Source organism: Rhipicephalus sanguineus, chromosome 1 (genome assembly GCF_013339695.2).
Source record: "Rhipicephalus sanguineus isolate Rsan-2018 chromosome 1, BIME_Rsan_1.4, whole genome shotgun sequence".
Classification (NCBI taxonomy): domain Eukaryota; kingdom Metazoa; phylum Arthropoda; class Arachnida; order Ixodida; family Ixodidae; genus Rhipicephalus; species Rhipicephalus sanguineus.
The window spans coordinates 198265601-198287230 of NC_051176.1; the positions used below are offsets into that span (position 1 = coordinate 198265601).

The following is a 21630-nucleotide window of genomic DNA, read 5'->3' on the forward strand; positions in this document are numbered from 1 at the left end:
CAAAGGTATATAAATCATTAAGTGCACCCGTACAGCATATAGCTTAAAGAGCGAGGAAACACATGCGTACGAGAGGCACATGTATCCAAAGCTCTGCAAATAGAGACCAAAATTTAGCTGCTGCTGCTGCTGCTAGTATGTGGTTTTCATGACGCCCCCTTGGACCCAGTGATGTCACTCTACCGCACTGTCTCGGCCACCGCGCGGACTGTGAAGTGATATACTGATGACACATGACAAAGTATATATACGCAGCTGTTTGGATGGGCGTCGTATTTTACACAGCCACTTAGTGTATAAATCACACATAAAAAATATAAAAAATAATTTTATCGACGCTCATCTTGCCGAAATGGAACGGGAATGACTAAGCCTAGCAAAATGTTAAACAACTAGTTAGTTAAGCCCTTCTTAACGGACACATTGACGCATTAAGGCTCGAGACCCCGTGCGACTCACCGCACGTCGACATCTGGCTCGCGATGGAGTGTCAGGCATTCGTTTACCCCTATAATGCACGCGCAAGAATGTATCATAAAAGAGTTCTTACAAATTTGTGCATCTGTCATTGTCAGGCGCGATACCAACGTTCCCTAGCGGAAATCACATACAACGAAAAGTTAATAAAACAAAAACTTTACTCTTTCATCAACATGATGAGCACTTTTATGACTTAAAAGTTACCACTTTCGTTGTAGTGTCCACGAAGCACATAGACACTGCAGCGAAACGTAGTACTGGGTCAAACAAGCATGAACGCCTTGTCGAATATATCTTTATTATGTCTTTCAACCGCGTATAAAACCATCTTTAATATTCAGGGAGTATATTAACAGTGGTAGGAAATAGTTTCTCTAAAGTAACTATATGTAGCGTAACTCAAAATAGTTCAAAGCACGTGGCTGCACACTGTAATCGAATGGTCTCTGGTTCCAAAGTCTTCGGGCGCGTTCACTTGATTAGTGTTCAGGCGCCGATAACCAAAGCGACATGTTCAACACACGCGGACTGTTAATGACGAAGCAGTGAATCGTGAGAACGACGTCCGTGGCACACGCGGAGGGGAGGAACGGGGCGCCGTTGAACACTGTTCGAGATCACAGCTCACGATGGCAGAAACACTTTCACAAGAAGGAAAACATGTAAACACGGCGGATCCGCAGTTCCACTCATCCGCTGGCTCACTCAGATCAACCCACGAAGCTGGCGCACTCTTACTCTCAGGCTGTTCAAAACCAGGCGTCAAAAAAAAATCATAAAAAATAGAACGGCCAGATAGTATAAGTGCAGGGAATATTTCGTTAAGTTACATTCCTGTAAAGCAGCTCAACTACACGGATGTAAGTACGAGAGATGACGTGGGATTCTTGGCAGTGGGTTGCGCCACCAATACTGCTCGCCGACGTGTTTTTCTTCCTCTTTGCGCAAAATGATTATCTTGGGTAGTTTTACCAATTAAAGACTGCCATTTGTTTGGGCAGAAGTTGAGTAACTTTCTCTCTCGCACGCGTACGTTTCGCACAAACATTTCTGAAAATGAAATCAAGTCACGTTGACAGGTATTCTGCGCTATAGCGGGGCCGACGAGCGCAATCATGGGAGTATAGGGCGTTAATCTTGGGCTTTTGTGATGGTGCAGGGCAGTATAGGGTACAGTGCATGTGGCCATCGGGATCCCCTTTCAGGATAAAGATCTATTCTTAATTTCTTAAATTAAATTTCCTGGCGCATTGCCTCTCTGGATCAAGATGCGTTTGATTGAGACAGGTTACTTCTGCCTCATTTCTTCTTCTTTAATTTTTTTTTTCATGTGCGTGTGGCTCCACTCGAAGATATCTACTTCACGCAAGTGCTTGTTTTGCCCGCTTCTGTCAATAATATATGAATGCAGCGGATGACGAGCCTGCCGTCATATATTGCGACACTGTGTGACACAAACACGACATGTTCGAATAACGCGCGCGAAATAAAAAGTAAAAACGCCTCGCCATTAGCGTAAACACTTCACTGCTCTCTTACTCGCAACATGACCAGTGAAAGCGCGATCGGATTCCTCATTTACTCGCTTACGCTAGGAAAATAAAGCTGTAATAATAATAATAATAAAAAAAATAGGCAGAACGGGCAATCAATAAAATTTTTATTAGGCTTGCCCTGGTCCCTGGGTAAGAAGAAAACTGGTGACTCGAAGAAAGTGCGACTTCATTGTTGTATGGAAGACGACAAAACTGTGCTGGCTTGAAGCAAGTGAGAGAAGCAAAGTGGATTAAGTAAACCGAGAAAGAAAAATGCAGTAAAACGAGGCTTGTTTCCTTCATGTTGCGACGTTGGTATTGGCACAAATGCCTAAGTGAGCTAACAGTTCTGCCGAACGATAAAGACGACATGAAGTTTCGAATCAGGGCGTCGCGAATGAATTGCCGTAACACGTGGTTGGAAATTACGACAGCATTGCATGAGTTGGAGAATAGAAGTTACTGTAATAAAACTAACATTTTAAGTGTGAAATGCTGAACCGCCATATATCATGGAGTTATGATGGCGCGGGAGGGACAAAAATGTGCCAGAGGCGGAGACACAGCTTTTGGCATTCATATCTCTATTAAATGAGCTATTGTTCTGGCGACCCCGACTTCTTGTCCAAACGGCAGTCGTACGTATGAATATGCCTATTTGATGCCAAGGTTCAACCCGCGTCGTTTCTTACAGGGGAGGCGCATATGACACGTATCGAACGGTAAGAACCACGCGGACTGCTTTCAGTGTTAAACACTTGTGATTCCTTCCGACTTCTTTCGCGCCTTTGCAGCGGAGTCTTCTGTCTCGCTTTTCATTTTTGCTAAACTATTCCTTGCATTTTTCTTTAATGGAGAGGGAATGCTAGGAACATTTGTATTTAAGAAATACTTAACTTTATGAGAGCTTGTGTTCGCTCGAACGATCACTGGTCAGTTAGTAGATTTCACTTATTTCCCGGTGTGTGTTGACTGGCATTTCGCTGCCATAATTATGCGTACCTTCGAAACACTGACACCGGCGTATGTCCAAGGACTACCGCCATCACCTGCGATCTTCTGAAAAAAAAAATAATGCGACGAAGTTTACGTTTGTCCTGCGCAGCAAGTGACGTCAGCGAATGACTCTTTTGCGCAGCTAAGGGAAGTCAGTAGGTTCCTTTTGTTGTCCACCACAAAGGACGGAGCAAACCGAAGCCGGATGATGATTTCTGCGAAGGGGGGTGGAACCTGATCGCTGCACTTCACTCAACGGGTGCGTCGAGTTCATTAGGTGACCATATCTGTGAGCACAGAGTTCTGAGCGAACCGCGGGATGAGGCAGCAGGAGCGGCTGCGGAAGTTCAGCGTCCGTCCACGGGTCACACTTGAATGTCCTCCTGGTCCTTTCTAGAGAGCGTCGACGTTGTGGTGCCGTCAGCTGGGTACGGGTTCATGTTCACCATGAGGGACTCGTAAGGCCGCTCTCGTGGCTTCGTCCTTGACAGGCTCTGTGGCGACGGTTCCAGGCGGCAGCAGCGTGAAACACCGTGGTGAATTACAGTCGAAAAAGAGAGGAAGTGGGGAAGATGAGAGAGCGGGGAAGGAAAAAAGAGAAGGAACGATCAACACCGGGCACATAATGACATAGAATAGGGTCAAAAGGTGCACGAAACAAACTCCCTCGAATACTTCTGAGGTATAAAGTAGGCGAATTAGAGTAAGTGCCCATCAGTGATGGGCACGCCCACACACTCGGAGGCATTCCCGCCATAATTAAAAGGAAATTTGACGTGGCGAGGGGGCAATGTTTCCTTCTGTAAAAGAGTTCACTAAAGAAGGACTCCGCATAGGATTTTCTGCGTCCTGTCAACTCGACTTTTTAGTCGTGAGGCGTGCACCTTGCACAGCGTTAATCTTCCAAACAGCTCCTGAAACAGCATTTGCATGTTCGACAAATCGTTATTGTAATAAATTTTCAAGCTACAGAGCACGCAATCAGAGGTCTTCGTGGCTGCAGTCAAATGAAAATGCTGTAAGATGCAAGAAGGCATTTGCTGTGCAGTGCACTTCAAGGAAACTCTAGGGAGAAATCCTCTTTGAATACAGCTTTCATTGACCGTTTGTTTTTATTTTTTTATGATTCACTTACGTTCGATTGTAGCCGTTTAGTTTTTGTAAGGTATTAGCATGGTTTCGGCTAATGCAGCCTTACTCGTCGCGCTTTTTCTTCCCGACTAAAGCTACAACCTTTAAATGACAGCTCGGCAGTTTTGTCCCCAACCTTTCTTTTTCATTCTTCGTTTGCGTAGAGTGGCTGTCATGACGTAAGCGTTGCCGTTCTGCTAATGCGAGCAAAGGTGCTTGACGAAGTGTGTTAAGCCGAGGCTGTCAAGGGAGGCACCGCGCCTGCCTGCTCGCAGTCTTTCGCCCTGTATCCGCCGCAAGCAGTTTACTTGCGGTCAGCTGCCGTCCAAGTCTGCAGCCCTCCGCGAATCGGGGAGACCGGAAGGTCGTTACGGCCGCTAGCCCCATACGTGACGAATTACAAGGGAAATCTCCTGATCGTGCTTGGAACAGTGCCATGCCGCTAACCGAGCGGAAGTTTTCGTCATCCCCGCAGTGATGGCTCGGTATATAGCCTTCACCCTTCACCTTTCGAGATATATTAGCGCCAAGCTTCTGCAGCCGAGGCTCGGCGAGACGCACGGGTCTATCGCGCCTCGCCCATTAACGGTTCAGCGCCTGCTCTGCTGCCGGGCTGGAGAAAGCCAGTGGAATCGATCCATTGGCTCGCACGCTCCGATTGCAGCAAGACAGCCTGCAAGCTTCATTTTCTTTTTCTTTGACCCAGTCGCATCACTGGCTTCGTGACCTTGTCACGGAGCAACTCGAGCGATTTGTGGGTTGATACGCTGTCGGCCATCCTTATGCCATCGACCTGCCTCTGCGGACAGTATCTTTCGCACGCAGGGCCGCTCACAATCGAAGGTTTCGTATATGGAGGCAAAGAAAGAAAGCCACCGCATATAGGTGTGCAGTGCGAGACACGTTCTGATGCTTCGAATTACGTTTAGGACTCGGTGTTTTAGCAGACGCCTCCTGCGCACCACGTGGCCTACACAGTTACGTTTCAGGGTGGCCGAAGTAAAAATTTCGTTTGTTTGTGAGCCTTGCGCATGGTTGTTTTACCATCAAAATAAAGTGCCCATGCACACGGAAGAAAACAAGCTCGTCAACTTGCCCCCAAAAGCGCTTAACTAAGATGTGATCTTGAAATATTCATGTATTATTGGACAGTCATATGCGCGCAGCGTTACGTCCTAAATTTTGGGAACTTGATAACGCAAGCTCAGAAAACTGGAAAGTTAACCGCATACCCTGTAACAAACAAAGTAACGAACAAACGAACGAAACATCACGCGAGAAACGATTCACAAGTAAGTGCAAGCTTTTAATCCATTGCGCTTGTAAGCATTTACCAAACAAGTGCAGAGCTGCCACGACTCGTTTCATTGCCTGAGTGTTTGCGTGACGTTCAGCGACACACTTTTAAGTGCTTCGGTTCAACAAGTGAAGTTTGTCCACATTTTGTTGGGCGAAAATTCCTGTAAAGACGATTGTTGCATGCTTCTTGGACGAAAGTGCACACTCGCACGTTCCCAGTTTCCCTAGTTTTGCCTTTTATTCCTCTCTCAATTTTTAGTCTCTTCATTAACCAAATTCCTAAACTGCACTTTAAAAAATGCAGGATCGTCCCATATACACTGCACCTGAACACGGTTGATTCGAACCGCGAGTTACACCGTGGCATGGCAGTATATGACACGCACCTGGCGGCTGATGTAGATGTTGTTTGAGCGGTGATCCTTGAGGTCGGAACGCCTCTTGAGCGTGCTTCGGCCGTCGAGGTGGTTCTGGCACCCCGCACCGTCCGCGCCGTTGCCGTCTTCCGCCGCGGCCCCTTCTGCAGCCCCACCTGCGCCGCCACCATGCAGCACGTCGTACGGCATCGCGTACGGGTGCCGGTCGTCCTCGGTTTCCACTACTGCGCGTACGAAAAAAAAAAAAAAAACAACAACAACAAAAAAACGCATTTGTCGCGAAGCTAATTTCAAGCCTCCCGGGAATCAAACACGCAAAGCGCACACACCGCCGTTGCATCCATATAGACACTTCGAAAAAAATTAAAGAGGGAACTCCGACGCTGTGTTGTTCTTGGGAATGATGATTAATATATGCGTATAAAATGCGGCATTGAAAGGTTTTGTGACTTCATTTATTAAGCTACACATTTCTTGAAAACGGTGCAGATCTGCGACATTGCTTTCCGTTGGCCACAAAGGCTTAAAGCAAAATGTCCCAAGCAAATATGTTGATAGAGAATAAATGTTCATCGGGAAGGCTATACCTATAGCATACTAACACGTCTGACTCGATGCCACGTATCGTGGATGGCAGAGTTTATTTCATTAAAATTTGGTTCGTCAGTACAGCGTAAATTTTAGTCTTAAATTCTATAATAAAGAAGGCGGTGCACAATGTTCTGTTAAAAAAAAAAACGCTCTTAGTTTGTAATTATACGCGTCGAAAATAGTTCAGCCTACATTGGTGGTGCTCGGCGACGTTTTATGGAGGTTGTCGACATCGTGTCGTACAGCAGAGAGGCCTTTTATTGACTTCGTTAAACTGTTGTTGACGAGTGAAAATAATTAAAGTAGATTAATAGTTAAATACATGTTGCCACTAGAAGTAATGGGCGTATGTTACGACCCGATAGTATACCACGGTTTATGCGCATGCTTGTAAGAATAAGCCCAGTACACAGATAAAAAAAAAATTGTTTGGGGTGACTGTTTGCGCTACAAACCTGCAGCGGTGCTAGTAGGAAAGGCGATAGAACCTGAGTGCAGTCGAACAGATTTTACGTATTATTTCAAAACATATAACACAATAGGCATAAGAGCATACAATTTCGAAGGCCTGCAGGGCTGCCACTCTCCCACTGCGTCAGTTCACTGCTTCCAAATCCCTCGGTTATATATTGTAACAAATAGAATTAATCCATCGCATTTATCACTGTCGATTTCTGGGAACACTCGACGCAAAGCAGCGATTTACAATTTCATTGAATACGAGCTCCCACGGAACTGCCCTACTAAAACATAAAATGCGCGAAAAGCGCCGCAAGGCATTTCACGCCCGAGTATTGCGGCTGACACGAAAATATCGTCATGAAAGTATTGCTGAAGGCTTGGGCAGACGAAAGACCACTAGCAATCGGCGCTACTACAACACGTTCCTCCACCGAAAGAAATTATACTGACCTCGATGCTGCTTAGCTTCGGTGATCTGAGGAGAAGCGGCGTGTTCAGCGTGACATGACCGATGACCACATGTCTGACGGTTTCGGTTGTTTTTTTTTCCCTCTGGCTGTCGCATGCATGTGAACAACTCTATCCATTAGTAAATGACTGGGCGCAACATATACAACACCTGTCGATCACATGAAGATGATTTCACCCCGAAGGTGATGGTCACAGAGTTTAGTATTCTCAGGACGCGGTGCGCAGCACGCGCTCCGCATGGTGCACACTCATCACGATTTCCAGCGCCTCCTTTCGGCACACTGGTACAGCCGTCTGTGCACACAACCACACAACCTCTGAGCTTAGGCGAAGCACAGGTGGGTGAGCAACATCGACGCGTTTGATCTAAAAGGGCGTGCATAGAGGGCGGCGCACGTTTGGAGGTGATGAGGCGCGGCGGCAGTGTGGGGTGAAAGAGGAGATCATATGCGAAAACATGCGCGGCTATCGTCCGCGACACATCGGCTGCCACGCTGGTGAACTCGGGAAGTTTTATCCTCCACATTGCTTCTAGCGGGTCGAATGAAAAATCGCTATCAGCTCCTGAAAATGTGGGCACAGCGTCGTGCGAACATTAGCGGTACGATCCCTCCCGCCATCACGTCAGAACCGGGGCACGTGGCCCGCCTATGTGATGAAGTGACACCCATACATGGCGACCGTGACACTTCGGGAGCGCGCGCTCGTTTTGAGGACTTTACGAAATGACCTAGTCGAGGATGAATAACTATCTTCAACTCTCCCTCCCCCCCCCCCCCCCTCCCGCAGAAGAAAGAAGATGTGAGCTATGAGAAAGAAATAGAGCGAGAAAAGTTTTGCACGAAGTCAGCAAACTGAAAGAAAGGCAGACTGCAATGCGTGATAGCTAGCAGATAGCTTTCGTAGCATCTATCTGTGCTGTTACTATACACCGTACCCCCAAATGGAACAACTAAGAGAAAATGCTTGAATATGCCAATGTTAACGATGTTTTTTCAAAGGCAGTGCATGTGTTTTTGAAAAGAATAGTTAAATTACTAAAAGCGAAACATTACCGCGTGGCGCGTCAGTAAAATCACCCTGAGAATATTAGAAAAAGGAAGGTATAAGCGGCTTTGTGGCAATAACTGCCGGAAAGTACGCCTTATAGAATCGTCAAGGCAGCAGCACTATCTTATTTCCTTTTTGCGAATAGCCGACCAACCAGGGGAACGTTCCCGGGCCTTTGCATTTCCCCTGTTTTGAAGACGGTGCAGCTACTTGGATTTACTGCACGGCCTTTCAAGGAGCACAATGCAGGACTCGTAAGATCGTCACGGTTAAATTATATGCTCTGTTTAGCAAATACATTATCGCCGGAGCCGCCGCCTTTGTATATCGGGCAGTGTATACTTTTGCCAGCAATGTCACTTCGAAAGCCTGCTGAAAACTTTCTCCGCCTCGCGTGCGTGTACAGGAGTGACTCAAATGACCGCGCGTGTATGGGCGAAGCGTGGTGCTGACCTTACCAGGCCTCTGCGCATAAATGGATTGTCCGGCAGGAGGAAAGCGGCTGTTCATCTGCGAGGCCGAGTGGTGCATGCTGTCCTCGCAGCGGGCCATGCACTCGGCCGTGTTGGCCAGGTCCTTCATGTCAACCACTTCCTCCGAGTACGTGGCACGCAGGTCTGGTCGGCCGCCTGCAAACACAGCCACACTTAGCGATGTCATCAATCATTCGCTAATGTACAGTTATATTCGCAGAAGTGCTCTGATTTAAGTCCAGGTGAACTGAGAAGCTTAGTTTTACTTAACTACGAAGCTGTAATTGTGACTAGATGCGGTGGAGAATGTTCGTTCGAAAACGTGGTGGTTAAACGACCACTCCGAATGTGGACGAAAGTTCAGTAACAGAAACATTGAAGTTAGTCGCTCAGTGAGATGGCAGAGGATGTCGGATATGTGCCTGCTGTAGCTAATTAGGCATGCGGACGAAATTACTTAATTTCTCTAAGTTTCGCTTTTGAGTCTTAGTAGAAATAAAGAGTATCTTGATAAGAACATATTTAAAAAAAATTCGTAGTTCTGGGTTCGTCGATGGCACCTCAGACAACGACAGAACTTATGCTACTTCGTGTTCTCGATGTTTGACGAATGATTACGGTGTTTGAATAGATGGGAATAGTTCGTACAAAATAAAGTTTGAGTTATGGGTAACATGCTGAAGAAAACTTAAAAGTTGTTGATTTATTGCGGGCACCGTAGAAAATTTAATCTTCATGTATTTGCAATCGCAACAGAATGATTTGAAAAACACGCTACGACTATCTATTACGAATTTCTGTATACGGTGCCTCCGATTAGCAAATGAGAATGTACTAAGATTGCATTAGTGCGTAGTAAAATTGACGTTTGAGCCATGCTGGAACGAAGTGTCCAATTTTAAGCAGTATACCTATAGATCTAAAGATCTACAGTGAATTTTACTGATATGAGGGGTCCAATTTAAGTTTTCTACGACAATGACACCTAGGAATTTGACAAATGACGAAAGTTCTATTGCTGAACTGTTGTAGGTAATCATCATTATTAAACCGTGTTTAAGGCATCAGATTCAACCATATGCGGGCAGTCTTGTGCACTGCAGGCCAAGCAATCGCAAAACATCTGTGCCATAAATATTTTCATGAGTAAATTTATGAGTTTATGATGACAACTGTTAAAGGCGCCATAGGCCAAAGCGAAACCTCTTCTGCAAAACAGGATGATAGAATTCTCGTGTTACGGATGGCCGGCTAGAACATTCAGTGAGATATGCCTAGATGAAAATTTGTGTCTTTTTTGCACTCTCACTGTGACCACAGAAGCTACAGACACTCATTCGTGCTATTTACCGATGCTCGCTGCCAGGAACAATGTAATTATCCTATATATAGGCACATGTAAATGGTGATTCTTCTAAAAGCAGACAGTGTCAGTACGTACCAAAACCGGTGAAACGGTGAGGCACCATGAGAACGCTAGCTATAGATTTCTTCCTTTTGATGAGCTTGGGTTGTTGGTTGCATCGGTGTTCATTTTAACGCGATAGCGTTAGAGAGCTCGTATCGCAGAAATTCTGCCGTCACCGTCGGTTTCGGCGCCGTTGGTTGTGAGCGAAAAATCATTATCTTGTCCGTGACCGAAAAATCGAAAAAGCTGCAAAAAATAAATAAAAATGCTGGGCCCGAGTGAGAATCGAACCCAGGCCGTGTGCGGGGCAAGCAGGTGTTCTAACACACAGCCACGCCTCTGCTTGGGGCTGCACTGAAAGTAACTCTCGTGCTTCCCAAAAATACGCGTCCTGTATACAGGTGTCACAGTACGAGATGTAATATCGCAGTAATATTGCGTGCTACAAGCGTACATTGCCATCGAGCGTCCCACCATGTCAATATCATAAGGACTTGGTGGTTTAAAGACAGCCACCCATTACAAAAGGCACACATTACTGCGCGTATCTCCTTAAAGGGGCGCTGCACCCATATTTTACCCTCCGATTTTTACATCGGAACGCGTTCCTTGTATCGTCCTGAGATGAATGCAAAAAGAATTTTGGAGGTAGACGCACGGAAACGGAAGTTATTGAACTTACAAATTCAAAATAAAAGCAGACGACAGAAATTGGCGTACCCTTTCATATTTCACTCGCCCAGTGACGTGTCACTGGAGTTTTGTCTGCTTCCAATCAAAACGCGACTTACATTTTGCCATACCGGAACCCCGCAGCACATGGTGGCCTTCTAGTCGCAAGCGGGCGCCGCTCCTTTGACGGTGCACACAATCAAGTTTACTCAACACAATGCTGGCAGGTGACAAATACCAAAGACGACACCAGCAGTTGATGGTAGGTACGCAAACACACCTAGACACCTCGAGCACATGGAAAATCTGTGTAAGGCAGAAATGCAAAGCACAGTGTATTGATGAAGGCTGCGCCTTGAGTAGACCGTTCGGCAGCGCCATCTGTGTCGCAGTTTCTGATAAGTTAAAATCGATGCACAAATTGGTGTCCTTTTCGCAGCTGTAACGAGCATTAAACACATTAAAATGAGTACATTCCACATACTGAGTGTGTCGCAAGCGTGTACTATATATTATTTATTTCCCACCAATCAAAACGAACAGCATAAGTCACGCGGTCTATACCTCACTTCCTGTAACAGAAATTGTTGTTGTACGACACTGCAATCGGCGCGGAAACCCATTTCGGAAGCAAATTAAAATATCAAACGCTTCGTTCTCGCCGCTTTCGTTGGTGCCACAGCAGTCATCAAGACCCATAGAAAGCAAACGGCCGATAAAAACAACGTGCGTAATTGAGGGTGCAGGGCCCCTTTAAGACCACGTAGTGGGTGCATCGCAACTTCGAAAAAGTTTCTCGCGCATAATTGCTCCTGGTTTAAAGCACGCTACTCATTACATAAGGCACACACCTTAGTGCGCGCATTCTCTTAAACACTTGTAGCGTTCGAAGTGCGCACTAGGGGCAGGATATCGCTATCGCGTTCAACTCTTAAAGGCGAAGCTTAAGTGTCCCCCAATTTTTTTCCTGTGCTCGATGGCACTTTAGTGAAGCGTATAAAAGGCGACGTCGGTCTACACAGACGGGGCGGCGACCTTTGACGCTGACAGTAGCAGTGTTTCTTTCTGTATGCATTCTATTATAGCGCGAAGATCTGGTCAGGTAGATCACTTTGTTATTTTACGAAAACTAGACAGTGCTGCCATAGTAATAATAATAATTACTGTTGGGGTTTTACGTCCGAAAACCACGATACGATTATGAGGGACGCCGTAGTGGAGGGCTCCGGAAATTTTGACCATATGGTGTTCTTTAACGTGCACCTAAATCTAAGTAGACGGCCCTCCAGCATTTCGCCTCCATCGAAATGCGGCTGCCGCGGCCGGGATTCAATCCCGCGACCTTCGGGTACTCGAGCACCATAACCACTAGACCACCGTGGCGGGTGTGCTGCCATAGTAGCTTCGCTACGAAAACTTAAAGCCTATACGTATGTGCACATGTCTTGGCGCCTTCTCTTTTCTAAATCTTTTCTTCCTACACACACTTTCCCTAGCACAAGGCAGTCAACCCTGTTTAGTCCTGGTTAGTCTCCCGGAAAACTTTAAGTACACAACTGACATGACCCGCGACCGTCTTCTGACGCTTTCACGAATATCCATATCATCATTGAGTGGTTAAAAGTCTTACTTGGGAAGACGCTATTCACCTGTACCGCGTTCGTGCTGGCTGCGCCGATCTGCTCCCTCTCTTTGTGTCTTCAGATATGAGATGGGTGACGTGTAACACTTTGTCGAGATATTCGCACGTTTGGATGTGTATAGAAAAACGCTGACCCACAGTCTACGAGTCAAGGGTATCTTCTAAGCCATATTCCAAGCATGTTCTCTCGAAATCTCGTAGTGATCGATGGGGTAGCTTTACGCCTGCCGGTTACCTTCATTTGGGGCTCCAAGTTCATCGAAGTTTGGAAAAGCATTTATGTTGACAATGTGCTAAATGCCCAGGAGCAGCAGTTGCCGGTCAAACACCAGGCTAACATCGTCTGTTGCCACACCACCGCCTTCACAATCACTATAGAACTTGTTTCGCGCTGATTTTTCCGTGAAAACGTTCTGCGTGGAGGTCATCTTGAAGCGTCGTGGAACTCAACTAAGCAGATAGTTCAGCCACGTGGTTCAGCTTAGTCAAAATATGACAACATGTACAGATATATGTGGGTGCAGTTATGTGTCCACGTCGTGACAGAGTGCAGTTGAACCTATTGGAGTTAGATGCATTGCATGGACATAATCGCGCAGAACTTCGCCTAACTTGTCTGGGTGGAGAACGTTGCGGTAGCATATTCTACACGATGTACTGTTCGTGAGGCCTGCTGTGCACGTGCGACACACACCTAATAAATTTCACCGTATAGCTGCGGGATATATTCGCTTTCGTGCAGTAAAAATAAAAACGACCGCAGTGTCTTTAGGCACTCTGATCGTCGAACTGGTCTCTTATAGAGACCCAACCAGTGTTTTAATTTCTTTTCATTATACTCCGCAGGATTTCGTATGTGTAATAGGCACTTATCGTAAAAGAACCGCGAAGATCAAAGGCTGTCGCAGATAACTACATCGCAATACTCACCGATGAACACTTCAAAATTTGCCACATTTTCTTTACCTTCAGACGTTCCATTTCACTTGTATGGTTAAGTTAATACTGAGAAAAATCACATAAACGAGCGAACGTATTTTTATTTTAAAATAAAATGGAAAATCAGAATTATAGAACGACACCAAAAGATCGTTGGGATATTGTTTTTGTCGCATTAGGCGTGTGCTCACGTGTTGAGAAACGTACACAGTATGGCCACAGCATTGATTTAACGAACGTTCGTGGAGGGCCCGAAGGTGCCAATTAATAACGAGTTCCAAGTAATCCCATTCAGGCAAGCTCGCGGTAGCTTGCCCGCCTGCGTAATGCGGACACTTTCACATTCCAGACTTAGTGGGGAGCAACAGTGCTTGCAAAAACACAAAGTAAAATTATTTATTAGTAATGTATTCAGCTTGGGGGGGGGGGGGGGGGCGTATCAAGGCAGCATTTTCAGGCTTGGAGCCGCGCCGACCTTCTGCCCATTCGCAACACCTGGAGGCTTCTCAACTCAGCGCATAAATTTCAGCACGCAGATGTTCTGCATCAGGCGATCATGCAAATGAGGCGAAAGCTCGAATACGTAATCTCGTGCTAAGTGTAAAAAACGCAACAGACGTCCATACGCCGTAATAGGTGCAATGAAAAAAACAAACAATAAAAACCCCCGCAATGACCGAAGATAAGAGATTTCGTCACGAAAGTAACAATATGTATTGCATTTTCCTTAAAAGTAAATTGGAAATGGTGCCTATAAGAGGGGGAGCGCTTATTGTACTCTCGACTGGGTACATTACGGTGAGTACCATCATTTGCACACTTTTCCTATATCTCGATGTGGGTTGCGCTGCACTAGAACCTGTAGCACACCGGTGTTAAGTGCGGCCCTTTTCAAAGGTTCCCGGCTCACATTGCGCATGACCTAAGGCGTGCTGTTGGGCACTTTGGTGATTATCCTGTTGATTTGCGTTCTGAAAACGCAGCGGGGTGATGACAAGAGTTGTAACCCTGAGATTAAGGGTGGGGAGCAACACTGCCTACTTACCAACGCAATGATACAAAAGGGGTTCAAATTTACCAGTGTACTCGTAGTAAAATGGTCGAATAGAATCGAATACGAATATTTAAAAAAAAATGCTTGCCTCGAATATGGGATTGAATATCGGAAACGTTCTTATTTCTAAAATGACATCAAATAAAAGGCCTCAGCAGGGTCCACTTGATAAAAAGAAAAATCAGGCTTGTATACAGTGACAAATGCATGCATAATGTCGTTTACAATTACATGTGCCGAATAGCTAAAAGGCCTGTAAACAATAAGCTGTCTCGAATTACCTGGGACAACTTACCAATCTCATTACTGAAACATGCTACCACATGTACGTTCAGTATTCTATGCGCTAAAGGAGATAAGCTTAATATACAGCAGGAGCGCAGATTGTTTTTAAACAATGCGAAACGTGATGAAACTGGTCAAATACGAAATCGGTAGTTCGGAACAAATATGTATACGAGGTATATGCATAGAAACGAACTATTATTATTGAAAGACTAAAAGGAGTTGGGCAGTATAGTTATACGCACCATACGTTCGTTAAGAAACTGCTTCCCCTGAGCAACAAGTGCAACTGCTTTGCCGAAGAAGCAATACATTGCATCCACTGCATCCTCGATCCTTCGGGATTCCGATAAGTATTGTTGCTCCTTATATATTTAAAAGAAGCACACATTTGACAACTCTAGCTAGTGTATTCTTGAACGAAACATACATGGAACAGCGCGGGTTATTCAATTTGCATGCGATATTTGAATATTTGCATGTCCGTAGTTCCGATATCTCTAAGGGAATGCACGAGCTGTCGCTGCACCGTGCTACCTACGCGGCGTTGTCATTAAATGTACAAAAATTTTGAAGCCAAGCTTTGCGTACTGGGGCTCCTATGGAGACCTTTCATTACTACAATGTTTCTTGTGTAGAGTACAGTACCTGAATGACTAGACTTCCGAATGCTCGTAGTGCTAAATGAGCCGCTCTACGGGACGCGGCGGCACAGTACTAGTTACTCGCGAATTTACGAGACCCGAGCGAAGTTGCGGGACGCTGTTGCCTGGGCGTACAAAAGAACCAAGAGAGAGTGCCGAAGAAAGCAAAAGGAGTACAAAGAAGTTTAGGTTTTCTGGTGAGCAAAGATCACTTAGGGTTGCTACTTCTGGAACTGACTGCAGTGTAGCAAACGGGACGCTGATGTCTGGACCCCCGGCCTTCGTCTTCACACACACACACACAACACACACACATATATATATATATATATATATATATATATATATATATATATATATATATATATATATATATATATATATATATTATACTACACACACGTCTCGTCTCGTCAGTTACTTTCAGCAAAAACCAAAAAGTGGTCGAACCGCCGCAGCCACGACGCTACCAAAGTCGCAAGACTATAAGAGGGAGTGCCCTCTAATGTGTGTAACGCTTGCTGGAAGATTAAATACCAGATCGTCATCGAATCCCTCACGGCTCATAATCATCCGCAAACATGCCCGCGCAGGCGTGATGAACGAGTGAGGCCCGACTCGTTCATCAGCGCTCCCACGCACGCTTCCCGTCAGCGATTAGTATAACCCGGATAATTGTACACGCAGTGTCACCGGCTATCAAGACTGACTTCCATATGCTCAATTCTGACGCCGCTGTGAATGGTTAGTGCGAAAGTGAGTGTACGTGTGCTGGGATGCGAGTTGAGTACACCGTAGTGCACGTGCATAGTGGAATAACATATGATGAACTGAAAAAAATTAATGTTGGCTTTCAGTACTTACTACAGGTTTTGTATTCGATGTGATTACCGCTATGTTAATGAATAGCATCGGTCTTGTTGAACTCTCTCTTTCGCGCTCTCTCTATCTTTTTCTCTTTCTGCCCTATCTTTTTATATCTCTCTCTATTTCTCGCTTCCTCTTTTTTTTCATCCCTTTCTTTGTTTCTCTCTCTCTTTCTCCTTCTGTCTTGCTCTTTGTTTTTCTTCCTTATTTATGTCTGCTTCTTTCTATCTCTTTCTCCGTCTTTCTTTTTTTTCCATTTCTCCCACTATTTATCTCTTTCTATCTCTTTATTTCTCTTTCTCTCTCTGTACTCGCCCTCTCGCCCATCCAAGTTATTGCATCCCATGCCGGAAAAATAAGCGAAGCGGGAGAGCGTGCGCCGGGCGCGCGTGTTTGATTATTATTATTATTTTTTTATACACAGCCCAATGAAACCAACAGATAATGAGACCAAGGAAAATATAGGGGACATTATTTTCAGTCTTTAGCTGTAGTGTAGTCATTATGGCATAAACGAAAATGAAATGAATTGGCTCGTAACTTAGCATTTTTTTTTTAAACTGAGCAATGTCACTGAAGTTTTCATTAAAGTAGATGTACGTATACATTGGTCGCCTCTCCTCGTTTCGTTCAACTCGTTTGTGTATTTTTGCTATTGATATTTGTTTTTTTAAAATGGAATTAGTACGTTTATTGAATTATGGCAAGTGTTTGCGTATTTCTGAGGATACGGGTAGTTAAACCTACTAAAGTATGTATTGGGAAAGCCGGGTCTAGTGTAGCCTGCATCCGCATTTGCGATTAAACAACATCAAAAGCAAATAAGCTTTCATTATTGGAAACACAATAACATCTATTTGATGAACTCATGACAATACCCTTGGTAACTTCGTTCACTGAGCGCATTCAGGGCGTCCTTTCTGCACCGTCCTTTCCTACGACAACATCGAGCGTCGACACATTCACTCGCTTGCAACCGACGTTTTCGTTTTTTTCGCTGCTTCGCTCATTAATATCCTGAGCGACTGAGGCATAATGTGCCGATCCAGGATTCGAAAATGCGCTAATGCGTGAAGTCTATTCTCGTTCCAGTCTCACACGCGGCACGGCCACCTGGATCGGGGCGCGCGGCGGTGTTGCTCCGGCCGTCCCATTCGGCGCGCGCCCCTTTGAAAAAATGTAATTGAGGTAGTTCAGCCGCGCGCCGCGACGCGGCGCTCTCCTCCCACCCCCTTGCGGATGACGCCACGCTGGCCGCGCCGTAGACAACCGCAGATGTGTTTGGAAAAATGCACACTGGACGTCGTGCACGTGGTGACTGGAATGAAGGTACGCTGTTATGTATTGTTAATCGGGCTTTACACAGTGAGTGTTGTTCTCTGTAGCATATTAGGATCGAGATAGAGCCAAGCAGCGTGCTTAGGAGACTTCGTGTGGCGCGGTGCGTTCATATGCCATGACCACGGCCGCTACATAAGTGCCATGAGACATGTATTGTGCCGAGTACGTGATTTGCCGCGCTTCTCGTTCCTTGTTTGGCGCTCGTTTCTTCCACGGCCGCCTGGACCGGCGCGCGCCATGCTTCTTTCTAAAGGAAATACATTTAGTCGTCGGCACTGCATAGCTATCTTCTGCGGTCGAGCGCTGTCTTAAGAGCATCACGTTGCTGGAAAACTAAATTGCGGTAATGATACTGCTGTAGTGTGTTTTCACCTTGCCGATGATAGGCAACATTTTGTTGTGGGCACGTCTCTTGCATTCTGAAGTTCCCACAATACGACAGTGATGTGAATGCGACGTTCTTATTTAAGCGCAGGCCGCATGTAGGCGAATTTGAACGCGAAAGCGATGAGCGACGCTTGTCGCCTGCGAATTAGCTAAGGGTCGGTCGCGCAATGGCCACTTTTTTTCGTTTTGGTATCGCTTGTCGTTTTAACGCGACAGCATGAAAGAGCCCGTTTCGCAGTAATTCCGGCGTCGGCGGCGGTGTTTGTGTGTACGTTCGCGTGCGTGTGTGTATGCGCGCAGATATCGCTGTCGCATTTACCTCTTAAAGGCGAGGCTTAAGGGTCCCCCAATTTCCGCCTCCATTATTGCGTGCATGCGGTTTGCCCTTTAAAATTCGAACTAATCTACCGGTTCGTTGGCTGAGCGGCTGCTGATAAGGCTTTCTGCGACTAGCATATATGTTTTCATATGCATTTTCACATTGTCATACCACATTGACTTCAGGCAAGTAATTTGTTTTTTTTTTTTTTTTTAGTCTGGGTTGGGATTCCTTGTGTAATTTACCGTGTTTTTCAGAAACGTGCCGTACTGCTGCGTGCCTTACTGTAAGTCAATACCAAGAAAGATTACGTTGCCTCGACGCCAAAGTGGCATTCCTTCGAGCAGGTAAAGCTCGCGCACTCAAGGCCGCAGCATCCCAAGGGAAATCCGCCAACCTCCTTTAAGCAGCGGAACCAACCTTCGGATCGTTTCCGCTATTCTGTAAGCACTCAGAAAAAAAAAGGAGTTTTTAATAAATCTCGTGCTTTCCTTCGCATGTATACTTTTTACTGATATGCTGCACTTAAGAACACCAAAACAATTTTCTTGAAAAGTGACTCACGGGTGTTTTCGCTTCGGTCACCATCATCACGACAAGGACTGGCGCGCGCGCACACACACACACACACAAAATAAAGAATATAGCGATAGCCGCCATCCATCCTTTTATGTGCTTTTTGTGCGGGTGGGGTAAGTGCTATGTTAACCCACGGTTACTCTACACCGATATCTTCAAGGCGCCGCAAACCTTCCCGCATAGAGCGCAAAGGAATGGAGGGGTAGTAGGCGCGCGCCGCGGTGCGGCGAAAGGAGCGGTCACGCCCCTTTCTGCAATTACGCCTCCTCCGTTCGAATGGGACGGCCGGAGCAACACCGCCGCGCGCCCCGATCCAGGTGGCCGTGCACGCGGTGAATCGTTTCAAGCCGTCGGCGTTAGATGGCGACACACATCTGCTGCTGCGATGCTCGAGCTGGCTTCCCATCATCCGCACAGTGGCGATCAAGATTGTGGAGATATTTCCTGACCAAACAAAAGTTACTAACTGGCCAATGAATCCATATGTGACGTCCATCAATAGTTGAGTATGCTGTCGTATGTTAAGTTAAAAGATTCGTGGGCATTATAAGCGACAAACATCTCCTACGTAGAGTTTACGGGTCAAGTATACCAAGCAGATATCACAGCAATTTTCCAGTTTCGAAAATATTTTTTGCAGCAAGACTGGGGTACTTTACAGCGATTTTTAAATTTCGTAATTTTCGGGGTCCTTTCGAATAGGCTATGGTGTAGTTCTATCCGGTGGGTGCATTTTATACACTCTCTAATGTAGGCTTTGTCGGTGATACTTGGCACATGTGGAACTAACACATAATCGACAGTATCCAAGCTCAAGCGCTGAGAGTTTTTCCTTACGAGTTATTCTGTATGGTTCACAGGCTTTTAAGGAGAGCCAGAGTCGCGCATATTTTTAAGGCAAAATCCTTATCTGTCTTATGCGAAACGAGCTAAAAGCCGGCGTCGACTCGAAATCGTACAAAAAGTCATGACCGCCCATACGCCTGGTGCCTCGAGGTGCGTTCGCGTGATGTAAGGTGCTCGGTAAAATAGCCACACCGGGTGGCTTTCGCCTTCGGCTCGTCTTAGGCGAATGCGTACAGGACCCCGCAAGTTTTAAGAGCGAAGCTGTCTAAGGTGTCAGTAACGCGTGCCCCGTCGTAAAAAACTGTCATCATCATGAACCGACAAGCGCTCTCTTCGTTCTCTTTGCGGTGAAGCTGTTTGAGCTGTCGGCAACTTGTGCTCCGTCGTGAAAAACTCGTCAGGTGGGCATGCGCCACAGGAATTGGGCAAGCCCCACTGCCGAGTACAGCAGATGCGAGCGTTAAACGAAAACTCTGCTCGGCGAAGAGGATCACGTGAAACACGTGAAAGAGAGAGAGAGAGAGAGAAAGAAAGAGATAGGAAGAAAGAAAAATAGAGAGAAATGAAGGGAATAAAGACATAAAAAGATAGAAAGACAGAGAAAGAGAGAGAAAGAGATAGAAACAAACACACGAAAAAGAGATAGAAAAAACAGAGCGCGAGACAAAGAGAGAAAGAAAGAGAGAAATAAAGAGGAACGAGGAAAGAGAGAGAGAAAGAAGCAGAGAGCTCTGAAAAAGAGATAGAAAGAAAGAGGAAGCGATAAATAAAGAGATAGAGAGAACGAAAGAAAGTGAAGAAAGAGAAAGAAAGATAGAAATAGCGAGAAAGAGGAAAAATAGATAGAGAAATAAATAAATAGACAGAAACAGATACGAAAAAGAGATACAAGAAACAGAGAGAAAGAAAGAAAGAGAAGAAAGAAAGAGAAACAAGGAAGGCCACCCAGCTTCGTTCTTCCTTCAGGCTTGGCAACACTACTACGAAGCTGCCACAATTTTTTTTTTTTTTTTGCCCTATGCCACCCAGCTGGCATTGGCCAAGCGCAGTCACGAGCAACTCCAAATATCCACTGCGACGCTCGACCCTACGTACGTGTTTTGTGAGGCATAAACAACTGTACTCCAAGTGCTCACAATGCTCATGCCAGTTTGCACATGCATGTGCTGTTTTTGTCATGCATGGGAGTGTCGGTCATCTCACTCACGTCATGGCTTACGTTTCACGTCGTTCCGGTAATGCCGTGTCATTCTTGTCACAACGCATCAACAACTCTTGAACTGCCCTGATCATGCGCGAACGAGAGGTGGCTTTACCGCGCAAGATCAGGTCGTAAGATAGAGGACCTTCAGTAGTCTGGCTCCCTCTGGCAGTTATATGCAGTAACTGTAATCTTTGTTTGCCGCTGACCACCACTAACGGGCAGAAACACTAACTATCCGTTAGGACCCTCAAGTTACAATGCACTTCGCTGTTGAGATAACGCAAGTGGATGTGAGGCATCTAACCCCATTTGTTCTATTACTATGTTAGCATTGTACTCAAGAAGAAAGCGCCAAAGCTTTCACTACGACCTTCTCTACAAATTGTTCTTCGATTACATAGGGCTTATCGTCAAGAGTAAAGCATTCTATTCCACTGTTGTTCCTCAGACGACCTTACACACATCTTGCGGTTCCGTCTTCCTTATTACAAGTGAAATTGGGAAATTTGACCACAGAAAGGGCTGACTATCTCAAAATATTAGCTGAAGAAAACAAAAAAAAACTAAATAGAATAAAA

General features: G+C 45.7%; 1 pseudogene; it reads right to left on the reverse strand.

Annotated features, from left to right (window-relative positions):
- Positions 1–2485: 2485 nt before the first annotated feature.
- Positions 2486–21630, reverse strand: part of LOC119405178 (Down syndrome cell adhesion molecule homolog) — a 591162-nt pseudogene continuing 572017 nt past the window's right edge.